The sequence below is a fragment of the Drosophila takahashii genome, chromosome X, assembly GCF_030179915.1.
Source record: "Drosophila takahashii strain IR98-3 E-12201 chromosome X, DtakHiC1v2, whole genome shotgun sequence".
NCBI lineage: Eukaryota > Metazoa > Arthropoda > Insecta > Diptera > Drosophilidae > Drosophila > Drosophila takahashii.
In genome coordinates, this window is record NC_091683.1 from 25,596,184 (window position 1) to 25,612,432 (window position 16,249).

The window sequence follows — 16,249 nt, forward strand, 5'->3', positions numbered from 1 at the left end:
CTTGGGAGCTCTTCAAGCGTCTTACTGGCGTTTGTAATCTCCACCTGCCTTTTTATAAGTGCGATAGTTTGATCGGACAACATTTTTGCTATATACTTTTTATACTACAAAAAATTATATTAACCGACTTAAATTACCGACAACTTATAAAATATTATTATAATATATATAATATTTTTAATTTTCAATTATTTAATTATGAATAATAGGACTTATCTGATCCTATTAATATTTTATGGTTGCCGCTGCTGTCGTCGCTGCTGACTCTATGATGTTCGATGTTTTTGCCGCTGTCGATTAAAGTTGACTTTGGTAGATGCTGTCCTCGATCTTGTAGTTGTAGTTGTAGTCGTAGACGTGCTGAAGTCCTTGAAGTCCTGGAGTCCTTATATGCAGGTTTAAAGATGATTTGAGTTTTTTTTTTGTTTTGGGATTTTTTTTTCTTTTGTTTTTATATTGGGAGTCACTTATTTTTGGGGTCACTTTGATATTATTATACTCGTTATTTTTCCAATAAATTTGGTGTCGGCCTCGAATACGCCTGATTTTATTAAATCACTTTTTCGATGTTTAAACGTCCTCGAAAACGGCAATAAAATTAACTGCTCGATGGCAAGAATTTTTTTTTTTTTTACTTGTCGATTATTCGACTACTTCACAAAAAATATTTTGTATTACTTTTTTGTTAATCACATAATTGCTAAAAATATATTAACATAAAAGATTCTTTTGTATCTTTTTGCTCTATAAATGTATACTCTGTATCTTACCACTGGTGGAGAAAGACAAGAGCCAATTATTTTTGGCAAAGTTTTAAAACTGCAATGCGTTACAGATTTTTTAAAGGTGCTGGCCTGACTTTTGAGTCTCTTACCACAGGTGGGGGAAAACTGCAGAGTTGTCGAAGGACCAAAATGAAAGGGATGAATTAATGAAAACAACCTTTTCAGTTGAGTTCTGTATTAAAACTGAGTATTTATTTTCAAAGTCCCTGCTTAGGAAACTAGCATGAAATTCTTATTCTGATCTTATCTGTGGCCTACGCAGAGGCCGCGTCTGCCTGAGCGGGAGAGTTATCATTTGACCCCCGCACAGGAACCCTTGGTGCAGCGTGAAAGACATCTCAAGTGATTATTTTCGGCTAGCCTCAAGTGGCCTGCACTTACAGATTACAAGTGCTAGCACCGCTCGCTTGTAGGGTTTACAATTACAGATCATAGTTTATGGCTCTAGATAGATTTACATATTGACACATAACATGGACAGAGCTCATAAAATCTTATACTTTATTTATCAGTGTTCGTCTAAACAACCATCGTCAGGTGCCCTTCGCTTATATGTAGGGTAACCATCTTTTCCGGTAACAGTTTCATTAAGCAACGATCGCGGAAACTTTTTGTAACAATTACCTTCGTTCATACGTTAAGTTTAAGCGGCCACATGGTCCATGAATCATATTAGCCTTAACAATCTCATATAGGAGAGGATCCATTTCAGAATCTGGAATTTCTGCATATATAATTGAGTCAATTTGTTGAGGCGTGATCTTAGACTTTAACCAAATCAGTATATGTGCATGCGGGAGACCACGTTTCTGCCACTCTATCGTATACATAAAGCATTGCACTTCCCCAAACAAAAGACAAAGACCAAATTAAAGACATTATAGCTTTGACCTTTAAATGAGAGACTCGAGCGATGATATCATGGCGATCGTGAGGCTTCTGCCCTAAAAATAGTGCACTTTTAATTTCTTTCCATTTAGGATTACAGGTAAATGTAATAAAAAGATCAGGACGACCATAATAACGAACATACGTCATGGCATCTTGAGTTTTTTCGTGCATGTACCGTGGTGAGCCAGTAAAGGATGAAGGTAAAATTACCATCTGTCCAAACTGTGCTAAATCTACATCATTCCTACCTATAGCATCTTGAAGTTGTATGTAGCTTTCTGCTCTCAGCTTTGTTTGGTTTAGCCGAATAAAATTAAGCCTTTCTGTTTCTATTTTAGCATACATGTCAACCAAAAATTGACTGAAAAGAGCTCCAAAATAGTGCAGGTGATTCCATACATTTTCTCTAAGCATTATTCGGAAACTGTAAAAATCTAACACTGAGACTGTTTTCTTAACGTTTTTCTTTGAAACGGGGTCAATTTTGGGTATATCTATAGTGTAACCATCTTCACCATGACAAAACATTAATGATTGTAGGGCGTCATAAGATCGGTGAAGTTCACTGATTCTTTTTAACTAGTTATTATAACCCACAATAATAATGTCCCTTTTTTCAAATTGTTGGTCAACTAATACCAAAGCGACCGCATTTGCTTGGGGTGCGTTATAATGAGCCCCAACAGGCCTTTTATTGGAGTGAATAACCATTTTAAATTGGCTACAATTCTTCGGAACTCTTTTAAGAGCAGTTTTAAAATCCTTAACATATAGATTACTTTCATGCAGCATAGACTGTAGTGATTTAACTAACTCATTTTTAACTCCAGGACTGTTTTTACACCTCAAATCGGCTTTTACATTGTCCTCACCAATAAAATAAATTTGCAGAAACTGAGCTTCTTTTTTAGAAGCTGGCAAAACGCTACCAACTAAGTGGTAAACTTGCCCCTGTACTTTAAATGTAGGCATATAACCTTCATTAATAACTTTTGTTGCACCAAATGAAGTCATCTGAAAGCAATTATTATATTTTCTGGTAAGCCCCATAAAAAGTGTATGGTCTGGGTGATCACCGTTTAAAAGACTTTAAAGAGGATCTGGTAATGCTTTAAGAGATGGAAGCTGGACTTTTCCCTCTTTGCAACACATACCTTCCTTCCATTTTAAGGCGTCACAAAATTAGCATCTCTTATTCATTATTCCAATATCAACTGATTTATCAGGATTGTATGCCAGATTTAAATCGTATAAAAAAGCTGAATTATTTTTTACTTCCCACGAATGTGCACTCTTTGATGTGTTTCGTTTTGTTTTTTTTGCAGTGTAAATTTCCTCACGATGCCTATCATGATAGTTCTTATTTTGAATCTTTCTCTGTTTTTTTTTTCGAGTTTACCCATTTTTTGAATGTTCTTTTTTTTCGTAAAAGGAACTTGTAATATATTTTGAGTGGGAGGGCTTCTATCATTAAAGGTTTCAATAGGCTTGTAGACATCATAATGTCCAGCAGATAAGCTTCCACTGAAACGAAATCTTTTTAAGGTACTGCCCCTTGTACCAGCAACTGCAATGAGCTTTTGATTAAAATAAACTTCTATATAAATAGGGTACAAATTACCAGCAGCTAAGAGCTCAGAATGCGCACCATACTTCTGCGGTTTAATCATGTCATTTTCATAGACCACAGGATTGCGATAAGGATCTCCTTTAGAATTAATAATATGTTCATAGCATATGAACTAAATTGGCTAGCTACTAATCGAACTATTGCCTTTCGAATGACATCAGCATAACATTCATTGTCAAACAAAACGTAGGATACAGCCCGAAATAAGCAAGCTCCATCACCTGTTATAGGTACAACAGAGTGAGGTTCCAAAACACCATTTATATCTAAATACTCTACTTCCATTGTAAGCAGTAAATTTAAAAAAATATCAATATTAAAAAATGCTATTGAAATATACTTGTAATTTAAATAGTTATTTATCTAACTTTTTAAATATATAAGTTTTCGCAATATTAATATTGATGTTTATATATTGCAAAAAATATATTGCAAAATAACTAAAATGCACAACAAAGATTTGCAGATGTAAAGATATTAATTCAGTTAGTTAAGGCTAAAAAGTAACATGCGTATCAAATGTTATTTAAATAATTTTCATGCAAAACTAAATGTAACTTAATTTTGAAATGTTAATAAATTTCAAGTTTTAAAGAAGTCTGCCGATTACAGATATATTGTTTAAGGCAACAGTTTTGAAAATTCTATTTTTCAAAATGTATAACGCTTCATTTTACAATCGAACAAACAAAAGTTTGTTATTTTGACCATTAAAGCTACAGGGTCAGCTTTAGAGTTATTTTCTAAACTCAAGGTCTAACCGGTTTAATATAACTTTTTGTTGTTTAACTTTTGTAATAAGTTTAATAGACGTTACTCAAATTATTTTGAGATTACAGAGTGTGTGCCTTGGTAACCAAAAAGCTAATAAAATTTAAGCTATTTAAATTTTAAAATTTTAGGAAATTTTAAGTTTTAAAAAAATTCTGCCGATTACAGATAGATTGATTAAGGCAACCAAAAAGCTAATAAAATTTAAGCTATTTAAATTTTAAAATTTTAGGAAATTTTAAGTTTTAAAAAATTCTGCCGATTACAGATAGATTGATTAAGGCAACAGTTATGAAAATGATTTTTTTCAAAATGTTAACGCTTATTTTCACAATCCAACAAACAAAAGTTTGTTATTTTCTAAACTCAAGGTCTAATCGGTTAAACAACTTATTGTTGTACAGATTTAATAAATGGTTGAATTGCGCCACTGAAATTATTTTCAGTGTACAGAGTATCCGCCTTGGCAACCAAATATTAACTTAATTTTAATTTGGAAACATTCTTTCTTACCACAAAATGGTTAACGTAAATAAAGTTTAATCAAAAATTTGTGTAATCACAATTTAACTGGTTTTAATGTATTAAAATTGATTACAACACGTTTTCTTCTTATCATCAAGAGAACTCAACGATAACTAATTGCCAAGAGAAAACTGTGAACCAAATTTGCAGACAAAGGTAATGAAATATGATTTGCAAAGCATATCACTACACACTATATAAGTATTTATTTATCTTTATTTTTCTAAAAATTGTACTTAATTTCTTAAATTTTTATTTAAACGAAATATGCATTTTTTTGAACATTTAAACCATGCGTTGTTTACTTTCTTGTAATGATGTTATTGCTTGACAAAAATTATTAATGTACTATTACTATCACAACCGAAGTAGAAAAGGTAATTTTATGCACATTGGTAACGAAAGGGTTAATAAAAAATCACATACACACAAAAAAATTTGCTTGGTAAAATTGACCAACAAAGATAGTTACGTAACTATTAAAATAGTTACGAGTATTTTGTTTTGGCTTTGGGTTTGTGTCTTTGCTAATTGTGTGTATTTTGTTGTTGTGAAATGACTATTTACTTACACACAAAAACAAAAACTATGTAAAATCAACTATTTAATAGTGACAACTGTCCCAACCCATAAAAAAGAGAAAATTCCCCAAAAAATAGTAGATTACCTATAAAATAGTAGATGACCTACAAAATAGTATTTAACTCGAAAAAAATAGTTGTTTTTTTTTTTTTAATTATGTTTTTAATTTTTTTTTATTTAATTTGTTATATTAATTTAATTTAACAGATACTTAAACTTACAAATCAGGTTTTTTGCCTCCGCTGGGAATCGATCCGGGCCGCAACCATCGGAGTCAAGCACTCTAACCACTAGGCCACAGAAGAATGATTTTTGTAGAGGAAAATCTATAGACTTGAAATCAACATTTAACAAAAAAAAAAAAAAGAAAAATATCATCTGCAAATCCCACTGATTTGAACTCACGACCATAATAATCTCTGATGAGTCGGATACTCTAACCACCCTAAGTCCAGAAAAATAGTTGACATACAAATTATAATCGTATTTTTAAAACAACAAAATATATGAAGGAAAAAAATAGATGTGTTACGATATTAATTGTGGTGTTACTATTTAATGCCCCAGAAAATAAAACAATAAAATACACGCAAACAAATAAAAAAGTTTTGCTACGATATTAATTGAGACGTTACTATTAACTTGCCAAATGAATAAAACAAAAACATGCAATTTTCGTAAATAGGTTTTCTACTATTTTAATTGTTAAATACTATTGAATGATCCAAAAAATAAAACAACAAAATACATGAAAAATTTAGAAAATAGTGAAATACATTTTTCTATGTTAATTTTACATAGTTTTTTTATTTTTGTGTAGTAGAATTGACAATTTGGCTGGTTGGGGCCTGTTTGACAATTATTCATTATTCATTACAGTTGATTTTACCAAGTTTTTTTTTGTGTGTACTCTTGACGATTTAGAAGAAGTTTAGAAGAGAATCCACAGTAGACAACGCTTACATATATGAAGAGCAAATATTTATGTGAGAAAAATTAAAAAGTATGCCAAAGAAAAAGTTAAATGCGTCATATTTGGTTTATGGTGCCCTAGCCAATAATAGAATTAACTTTATTTTTTTATCTTGTTTAACAATTTTAAGAGGCTGTCCACACATAAAAAAAAAATGCCAACATTAATATTGGCAAGAACTGAAGTGGGCTTGAACCCACGACCAACAGGTTACGTTGCATTTGAGAAAATCAAAATGCATATATTTTCTTACGGGTAAAAGAACAAAAACCGTTCATTTAATTTTTCACCCATCTCACTTTTTATTCTATGTGCAGCTGCACTCCACTAAAGAAGTAAAAAAGACGAACAGAAAAAAAAAGTATTGTAAAATGAAGTATAGGCCCATGTATAACGTTATAATAATTTTGACGCTTTTGGACCCCCAAAAACATGGTCCACCATGTAATCCTCCCTTTTCAAGCATTAACACCAGTTTACAAAAAAAATCGATGAAATATACCATGAATGAAACCTTTGTTTTCCGGTAAGGTACGTCTTCCTGATTCAGAAAATGGCACTTAAAATTTTTTTTATGGATACATTTTTTTTTAAAGTGTAAAAAACTGTTTTGACCCTTTTTCAGTTTCTAACTTGAGTTGTGGCTAACCGATTTCAACCATAAATTACTAATTTTACAGGTAATAGAATGCCCTCCAACTTTCTTATACATTGCATTGAGTTCTATTCATTAGTTTAGAAGCTACATTTCGTCAAAGTTAAAAAAGTTAGAAAAAATTCAAAAATGCTGGCATAAATGGCTTTGTTAAAAATACACGCCTAAAAACCGAAATTATTTTTATAACTTCTACTGGTAGAAGGTGCTTTGACAAAAAAAACAAGCTATTGATTATTACAATCCACCAGCAAATTATTTTGATATGCATTTTTGAAGCTTGCGACAACGGTGTTTTTTTGGCCGTTTACAGCTGTTAACTGACACAACAGGGCTCTAACAGAGCTGTAATACCCGTTTTTCCCAACGTAAAAATCGATATAAAATCGAACTATTGATTGATTTTTTTGTTGATGGTCTTGTTAGTTGACTGAAAGATGTATCTTTAAGTATAAGTCATAAAACTAATTTCGGTTTTTAGGCGTGTATTTTTAACGATGCCATTTATGCCAGCATTTTTGCATTTTTTCTCACTTTTTCAACTTTGACAAAATGTAGCTTCTAAACTAATGAATGGAACTCAATGCAATGTATAAGAAAGTTGGAGGGCATTCTATTAACTGTAAAATGAGTCACTTTTGGTTGAAATCGGTTAACCACAACTCAAGTTAGAAATTAAAAAAGTGTCAAAAACGTTTTTTACACTTTAAAAAAAATTGTATCCATAAAAAAATTTTAAGTGTCATTTTCTTAATCAGGAAGACGTACCTTACCGGAAAACAAAGGTTTCATTCATGGTATATTTCATCGATTTTTTTTTGTAAACTGGTGTAATTGATCAAACAAAAACACCTCTTAACGAAGTAAAAAACTAGTGACGATCGCACCTTCAACATACAAAAGTTCTGATATCAACATTTGTGACGAAAAATTATTACATTCGTCATTACATACACTTTCTAAAATTTTCTGATTCGGCCCGCCTTAGCTAACTATTCCGGCTTTTTTCTTCTTCACTCCTCACAGGCTTTTTTATTGCAGGGTGCCAGCCCACATGTCGGGTTGGATCTAAGTGGAATAGTTGTCAAGTCGTTTTACTAATAAATAAATGACATAAAGTTCTAAGGTTGATACAACTTTTTGTATTTAAGCATACCTCTTGTCCACTAAAAACCGCGTTTTAAAAAGTTTATACAAAGAAATCACCATCTTTTATTAACTCGATGTGTGCTCCGTGGTTCTACCTACAAGCAGAAATTTAAAAGTTTGTAAAATTCCGTACAGAACGGCTGCAATCGCACTTTGAGTGATATTTTTAAGCGAAATAATATCGCTCACATAATAATCATTATTTCTGAGCGATATTTTTTTCGCTTACAAAATAATCATTAAATGAAGATTTTTATTTTTTCTCTTATAATGATTACGGTCCCTGATCCGAAGTGTTATTGCTTAAAATGAGATAGAGAAGAATAAAAAGTCAAAAAAAATAAATTTTTTTTACATTTTTTAATTAAGAAAAGGAAATATTTTGTGTTATTTAAAGTGAAGATCTACGACCTGACTGGAGACATATTTTTTTAATCCATTAGGTTGTAGAAAACAAAAGCAAAGGGAAACAAATATTTATGTGAGGCGCTGTTGGTGCTTTGTTTTTTGTCTTCTAGTTTTATAAAAAGCATCCACAAAATCAGCTGGTTGTTAGCCGCATTTTTGAATTATTATTTTGTCTTTTAGTATTTCTGTTTTTCACCTTGATTAGAATTATATTAATAAAATAATAGGGAAGATAGGTGGGCGGGGAAGCCGTGAATCAAATTGTTTAAACATTTGAATTTGTTTAAACAATATGAGGCACTTGTAATAAAGAGCAAGATAATCAATTGGTTTGAATACACTAGTTTACAGCCGAAATGCTCCCCAGCAATTGATGGCAAATTCTGTTAGATTTGGACCCCTAATTCACGAAAATAGCACTAAATTTTTCGGATTTTTCCACTTCTTTCGGTTGACAAAGTCCAAATTTAAGATTTATCATAGGCGGCGACATGTAAACAAAAATAATTGGTGTTGGCAGCCGGGTCACTAAATAGCTAAATCAAATATTTAAAAGCTAGAAAATTATTAAAGTGAATTTAATTTTTTAATTATGGTTACTTTTTTCATAAGAATGAACTATCCAAATGGATAGTACTTAGTAAAAAATACTCACAGTCATAACGCAAGCAATTTTATATTTTTAAAGGAATTTTCAGAAATTAAATTTATTTTATAATTTTCTAGCTTTTAAATTTAGCAATTTTTTGACCCGGCTGCCGTCACCACTCATTTTTGTTTACATGTCGCCGCCTATGATAAATCTTAAATTTGGACTCTGTCAACCGAAAAAAGTGGAAAAATCCGAACTTTAAAAATCCACCATAAATCCAGTTTTCCATGGATTTGGGCCATATCCAGCTTGTTTTATTCGGTAGGATGTAAACTTTAAGTTTGTACCCATTATGATTTTTCAACGGATTTATTTCGAGTTTTTACGATATATACAGCCGACTTACAGACGACCAAAAAACACATTTTTCCTCTTTGTCGAGCTTCTGCGCTGCCATTACTCATCCAATCGTATTGATCTGTATGGCAAAGTTAAGCTCTGATCTATTGACTTTAAAATAAAACTAAAACTGGCCCAACCGAGTGGATATCTGCCGAGATATAAGAAGAAATTCGAAAAAAGTCCGAAATGTAACATTTCGAACTTTAAAAAATCTTTAAAAAAAAACTGTGCCATCGAAAAAAAAATAAGTGCTATTTTTGTGATCTAGGGGTCCAGCACTAACAGAATTTGCCATCAATTGCTGAGGAGCACACCAAGGATATTATTTTGTAAACTAGTGTTATCAATGCGATTTAAATTTTACACGTACCCAGTTATGGTTTTCCTCCACTTGCAATATCTGCTTTTCTACACCCTCCCAGTTTTGGTTTTTCCAGACCCTCGCAGTTTTGGTTTTGCACTGCTTTGCAGTATCTGATTTTCCACAATAAAAATCATTTTTTTTTGTAATTATACCCGTTACTCGTAGAGTAAAAGGGTATATTAGATTCGTGCAAAAGTATGTAACAGGTAGAAGGAAGCGTTTCCGACCCTATAAACTATGTATATTCTTGATCGGGATCACTAGCCGAGTCGATCTAGCCATGTCCGTCTGTCCGTCTGTCTGTCCGTCTGTCTGTCTGTCTGTATGAACGCTGGGATCTCGGAAACTATAAAAGTTAGAAGATTGACATTTTGCATGCAGATTCTTGGAGTTCCTACGCAGCGCAAGTTTGTTTCAAAAGGGTGCCACGCCTCTAACGCCCTCTAACGCCCACAATCGCTTATATACGATTTTAAAAATTTCAATATTTTGGAAAAGTAAAAATGCAGTTTTATTGTGTTTATCAATACCTATCGAAATGTAGAAGAAATTTTTTAAATCGGACCATTCGTTAAAAAGTTACGGCGGATCAAAGTTTTTATCCCCAACTCCTTCGCACTCCCTTTAGCTGAGTAACGGGTATCTGATAGTCGGGGCACCCGACTATAGCGTTCTCTCTTGTTTGATTTGTTCCACCTCATCAGACGTGGCCTCTAATGTCGGAAATTGCAGAATTTTAGCATTGAATTCTTCCATAGCCTTATGAACAATTAATTTCATCTGCTCATAATAATTCTTTTCGAAATATTCATGCAATACTGCAGCACCTTTAGATTCTTCAAGAATAGATTTATTTCCTTTTTCGAATGATTTCCACAGATCTTCAATTTGTCGTTTCCTATCTTCGAAATACGTAACCTTTTCTGTAACTGTTCATGCTTGAACATTCTGCCAAGGGCCAGCAAGATTCGGTGTGACGTTTTCAAATTTGACTTATAATCTATACAATTTGATAATATGCTAACATTTTTTATATATTTTTTACAACGTTAATACATTGTTTAATATTTTAACCATCTTGCAAACGGCCTCCAAACGTTATAGCTTGCAGTTTCCTGCTTAAATTACATTTTTGTATGGCAAATATTATTATAATTATAATGATTACGATACTTAAAATCAAAGAGGTATGACCAGATATATGATGTACATTTAACCCCTTTAGTTCTATATGAATTCTTTTCAAATGTGCTAATTCCTTTGTCAGTCTATCAATTTCGGCACTATGGTTTCTAGTGTGATTTTCAAATGAACTCCAAACGATTTTCGGAACGTCCGTAATGTCACCTATATAAGCTGATGATAATGTCTCTTGCCTCTCAGACTTTATATTATATTGCGCTACTAATATTTTATCGTCAGTGCGAGCTGTGCAATCCGACCTTAGTGATAAAATTCCTTCTTCTGGCAAATTAACTACATCCATCTTTGTATTTTGACATTGTATTCTTACTTTGGCGTTAAAGCGCACTTTAAATAGCCAAGTGCTTTTTGCCTCTAATTCAACCCAATATGAACTAGAATCTAACATGCGCTTGTATACGCAATTAGCTGGTCTGCCTGGTTTTAGCGGTCTCAATTCACATGCCAAATCATTGGCATTACTCCATGGCCAATTTCCTTCACAAACTCTTCTTTCAGCCTGCCACTTTTGATACTTGTTCAGAGTGGTTTCCGTCATTAAATGGTATGAATCAACCTCAAAATTGTACACCAAATACTCTGATTTTAAGTTGGCTATCAGCAAACTCTCCTCTGACCAAACTGGCACTGGTATTACTTTATATATATTTTCGATGGGTGTCTGCTAAATAATGGTATCTTAGCATTTATTATCAATTTTTTGTCTACAAACAAGCCCCTAGCTGTTAAAAGCGTATATACCTCTTTTAACTCTGTTCCAGTTCTTTTACCTGGTAATACTAATACTAGTGTCTCAGATAGACTTTCCTTGATTTTTGATATCTCGCTTTTCAGTTGGCTCGGCTTGAGAATATTCGTGTTCAGCCGTCCATGATTTATATCAATTAACAAACTAATTATACCTGCTTGTGTCTTTTCACAATATTCAATTAAACTAGTCAACTGCTTTGTGACCATAAAGAAATTTATAGACTCCTTATAAACGTAATAACTTTCTTGTAGTACAGCCTTCATATTCTCTATACGCTCATTCATATATATAAAGTTATTATTAACTTCCTCATTTGTCTTTTTAAGGATATTAGCCGTCGAATCCACGATAGACAATTGATTTTTGCCTAGATCGTTTAGACTGTGTTGGTTATCTAATAAGTTTTTTATATTTTGCTCCATTTGTACCCTATCATCCTCGTCCATAATTCCGAACAGTATGTGATATAAGGACCCCATGAACTCAAATGGAGCGCGTTTTGTTCTTTGCTTACTATGCGCCATGAATAATTTATTATTTTCTTCTAGTTCAGTTAGTTGTTTTAAAGTATTGTCTAGAACAAGGTTACACTGATCTTCGAAACTATGAAGTTTTTCACACACCCGTCTCATCTTGTTCACTAGAACGCTTCCTTTGCTTATCATTTCAAAATAAGCATCCATATTATAGAAAACAACCAAATTCCAAGAGGACGAGACAATTTCTACTTCGCCCATTGGATCCAAATATATGGCTGACGTTTTATTTATTTTATCAATTTTATACTTAGGCGTATTTTCAACGGTGAGTGATGCATTTGACAGTTGACAAAATAACATTAACATTAGCATACTCATTATTACTCCCAGCTTGGATATCCTAGATCCACCCCTAGTTATCCTTTTGGGTTGAGATTCTTCTTCATTATCTTCGACAGCCTTGATTCCTACAAGAGGGCAAACCTTGGTAATCGGTCGGGAAATGCATGCGTCCTGCATCTTGACTTTTACTACCCGAACTTTCTCGTCTAACGGTCATCTTGATGGATGACAATTTTCATCCTTTATTAGAACTACCTGTCCCTTTTCTATATTGGGGCTATTCCTTTTCCATTTATACCTCTGTTGTAGGGTATGCAAGTAGTCATCTTTCCATTTCATCCAAAAAACTTTTTTAATTTTTTGGATTAATTTCCACCTATCCAAGTACCCTATTTTTTCATTTTCATTTATAGGCTCAATCACATCCAACGGTGGTCGTCCTATCAAAAAGTGTCCAGGTGTAAGTACTTCATTTTCCTCTATATCATTATCTGATAAATATAGGGGTCGTGAATTCAACACTCCTCCTATTTGGCATAGAAGTGTTGACATCTGTTCGTATGTCAAGTTTCCGTCACCAATCACCCGTTTTAGGTGATATTTCATTGATTTTACGCCGGCCTCCCAGATACCTCCGAAGTGAGGTCCTGCCGGGGGGATAAAATGCCACTCAATCCCTTCTTTTCCGAGTTGATTTGCCACCGCTGAATTTTCTTTAATTGCTTTCGCCAACTCTTCGTCTAATTTTCTTGTTGCGCCTACAAAATTTGTTCCATTATCGGAATAAATAGCCGCACACTTCCCTCTTCTTGCGATAAGCCTTCTGAGCGCAGCTAGAAACGCGTCAGAAGTTAAATCGCTTACTACTTCTAAATGTATTGCTTTTGTTACCATACACACAAAGACAGCTATATACCCTTTGTATGTTTTCTGACCTCTATTCTTAGAACATCTTATATAATAGGGTCCTGCGTAATCAATACCTGTATTTAGAAATGGGTACGACATTGTTACCCTATATTTGGGTAGATTTCCCACACTCAAAAAAAAAAACGCCTAGAATCGCCTTTGGTTTTAGAAAATCGCCTATGGATTTGCTTTACTGGCGATTTTGTCTATATTAAAGAAAGTAGGTTTTTAAAATCAAAGGCGTTTTATTCTAAAAAACAAAAAAAAAACATCTGGGATTGAGAAATTTTTTACTAGAAAGTAAAAAAGTTATGTCTTACAATTAGAAATAAAGGTTTTCTAAGAAATAGAAATACCGTTTTTTTTAATATAGAAACATATTTTCTAAACCCAAAGAAAAAGTTTTATGTTTTTTAAAAAACTTTTCCTTATTTAAAGGAAAAAAAATTCGAAATTAAGAAAATTGTTTCCCAGAAAGAAAAACATTTTCCATAAATCTAGAAAAATATGTATTTTGTTTTAGAAAACGATGCCTGCATTTTTAATAATATGTTCCTAAAAAGGCTGTAATTTTTTTTAAAATTTGTTTAAATAAACCCACAACTAAATATATAAAAACTAGAAATGTTTTTTTTTATTTAAATGTTTTATTGAACACTTTATCGGACTCGAGGTCACTTTTCTAGCATTTCAACACACTTTATAGTTTACGTTTTAAACATAATATCAAAACAAAATATAATTAAAAATAAAATTTTGGCTTAATATAGCTGTTGTTGTTAAGTAAATGAAATTGTGCGGGTGGGTGACATATGTCTGATAACCTAATTAATTTATAATTTAAATATCCAGTTTTCATGAAGCAGGTTGTATGCTCGCAAAAAATAGTTTCAATTTCAACGCACAAAAATGTTATCTCATTTTCCACCAACATTACTTCTTTAATCTCAAAAGATTTAAAAAAAGGTTCAAATGAGTATAATATAAATGTTTTTTTGTATAACACATTTCGTAGCTTGACAAAGGAATAACAACAAATTTGTTGAGAATATGGTATAAGTTTTGAAATTTCTGTGTAAAACAAAGAGTTACTTACAAAGCACTTTGTTTTGCTTAGTACTAACTCATTAGTTTTTGAGTTTTGTAACTTCTTAGCAAACTGAAAACTAATTTTCATAGAAAGGGATAATAAAATATTTCTTCTGGACATAGTGTTTTGGCAATACGATTTCAGAGACTTGTGTTTAGCTTCAAACGGAAATGTCCACAAGTATTTTAATGGACCCGATTGCTCAACTATTTTGGGGTAATGGTTTAAAAAATGATGTTTTGGTTTTAAATTGTCTTCAAATAAAATCTGGTAGTCTCGGTTATGAGCAAGTATTACTGATTGTAAAGTTTTTATATCGTCTTTAGAATAGTCTGATAAAGTTACTAAGTCAATTAATTTAAGTAAATTTTTAACAAATTGCCAAACACTATCGTTCTTGGGAATTTTATCGGAAATCATTAGCGGAAAGAATGTTATGAAGGTCAATAGCTCACGAGCAGTTGCTTTGATATTGAATTTTTTTAATAAATTTAATTGAAAGGCTGGACATATGTTTCCTATCTCAGCTTCTCCATAATCAAAATCTGTTTTTCTTATGTTCAAGAATTCCAAGTCAAATATTTTTTGTTTAATATAATACATAATAATATGACAAATATCATATCTCAGCACGCCTTCAAATAAGTCATGCAAAATGTCTACAGCATAATTAGATGTTACGGAGAAATTTTGAAGTTGATTAAAGAGACAATCTGATTTTATTCCCGTCATAGAGAGATCTGAGAGGCTTAAGTCATTTTTATAATTTTCTTCATTTCTTAAGCTTTGAGTACATACATTAAATGAGACATAGCTATCTTGCGTTGATATTTTGCAAAACCGTCAAAAAAAATTTGAAACAAATGAAGTGGTGAATCCTAAAATACCGTTCAACCCTAAGTTATCGCCTAGTATTAAACCAAGGATTAAATAAACTGTATATTCCTCGCCATCTACTTTTATGTGAACACCTCTATCTTCAAATTTCTTTAGCACTTCTATAAATTTAAAAAAACATTTAGAATTGCCTAGTCTTTTAACGTCTTCTGATTTGTAAATAGCTGCTGTAAAAATAGTATTGTATTCCAGAGGTACTGACGGAAAGGAAAGATACACTCCTGTAAGCGGACTGCGATGTGGTCCTAAAGGATTATTTATTTCAAAATCGTCAGTGTATAAAAAATATGGAATTTTATATTGTTTGTCTTTATTGTTTGACTTAATTTTTTTCCACAAAAGTCCGTTTGTAAAATTTGTAATTTTTGTTTGAGCTTCATAGAAATTAAGATTTTTCATACAACTTTTAAAAACATTTGGAAGCTCGAAGAAAGATTTTAACTGAAACTCTAAAGGTAATATGACCCCTTTATTTTTTTTATCTCCTAAAGTCATTTTGTTTTTTACTCTTAGTGGGGCAATTTCGCTGTTAATTGTGATAATCTGAGGCTCCCTATATAAATTTAACTTTTCAAGATTTTTAATGGTTTTATATTCGTTTTCAACGTTTTTAAAAGGATGTTCACAAAAAGTAGACAAATTTACTAGCCGTTCTTTAATTTCACTTAAGGTTGAAGTGTTTTCTAAAATACATTTGATTTCTTTATGTATTGGAGTTGTTATGTTTAGTTCTACTTGTTTCTGAATCTTATAAACTTCACTGCGGGGAAAATTTAACTGTGAACCTAAATTTAAATTAAATGCGAATGAATGTTGATATAAGTTTTCGGTAATAGTCTAGAAGAGCGGCC

The 16,249-nt window shown here is 32.1% G+C and overlaps 1 long non-coding RNA gene across 1 annotated transcript; it reads right to left on the bottom strand.

The window, feature by feature from the left end:
• Positions 1-2,984: 2,984 nt before the first annotated feature.
• Positions 2,985-4,050, bottom strand: LOC138913833 (uncharacterized). Its single transcript, XR_011419699.1, has 2 exons — positions 3,298-4,050; positions 2,985-3,243 (listed from the first exon to the last, which is right to left on the bottom strand). It is a non-coding gene; the product is annotated as an uncharacterized lncRNA (long non-coding RNA).
• Positions 4,051-16,249: the final 12,199 nt, after the last annotated feature.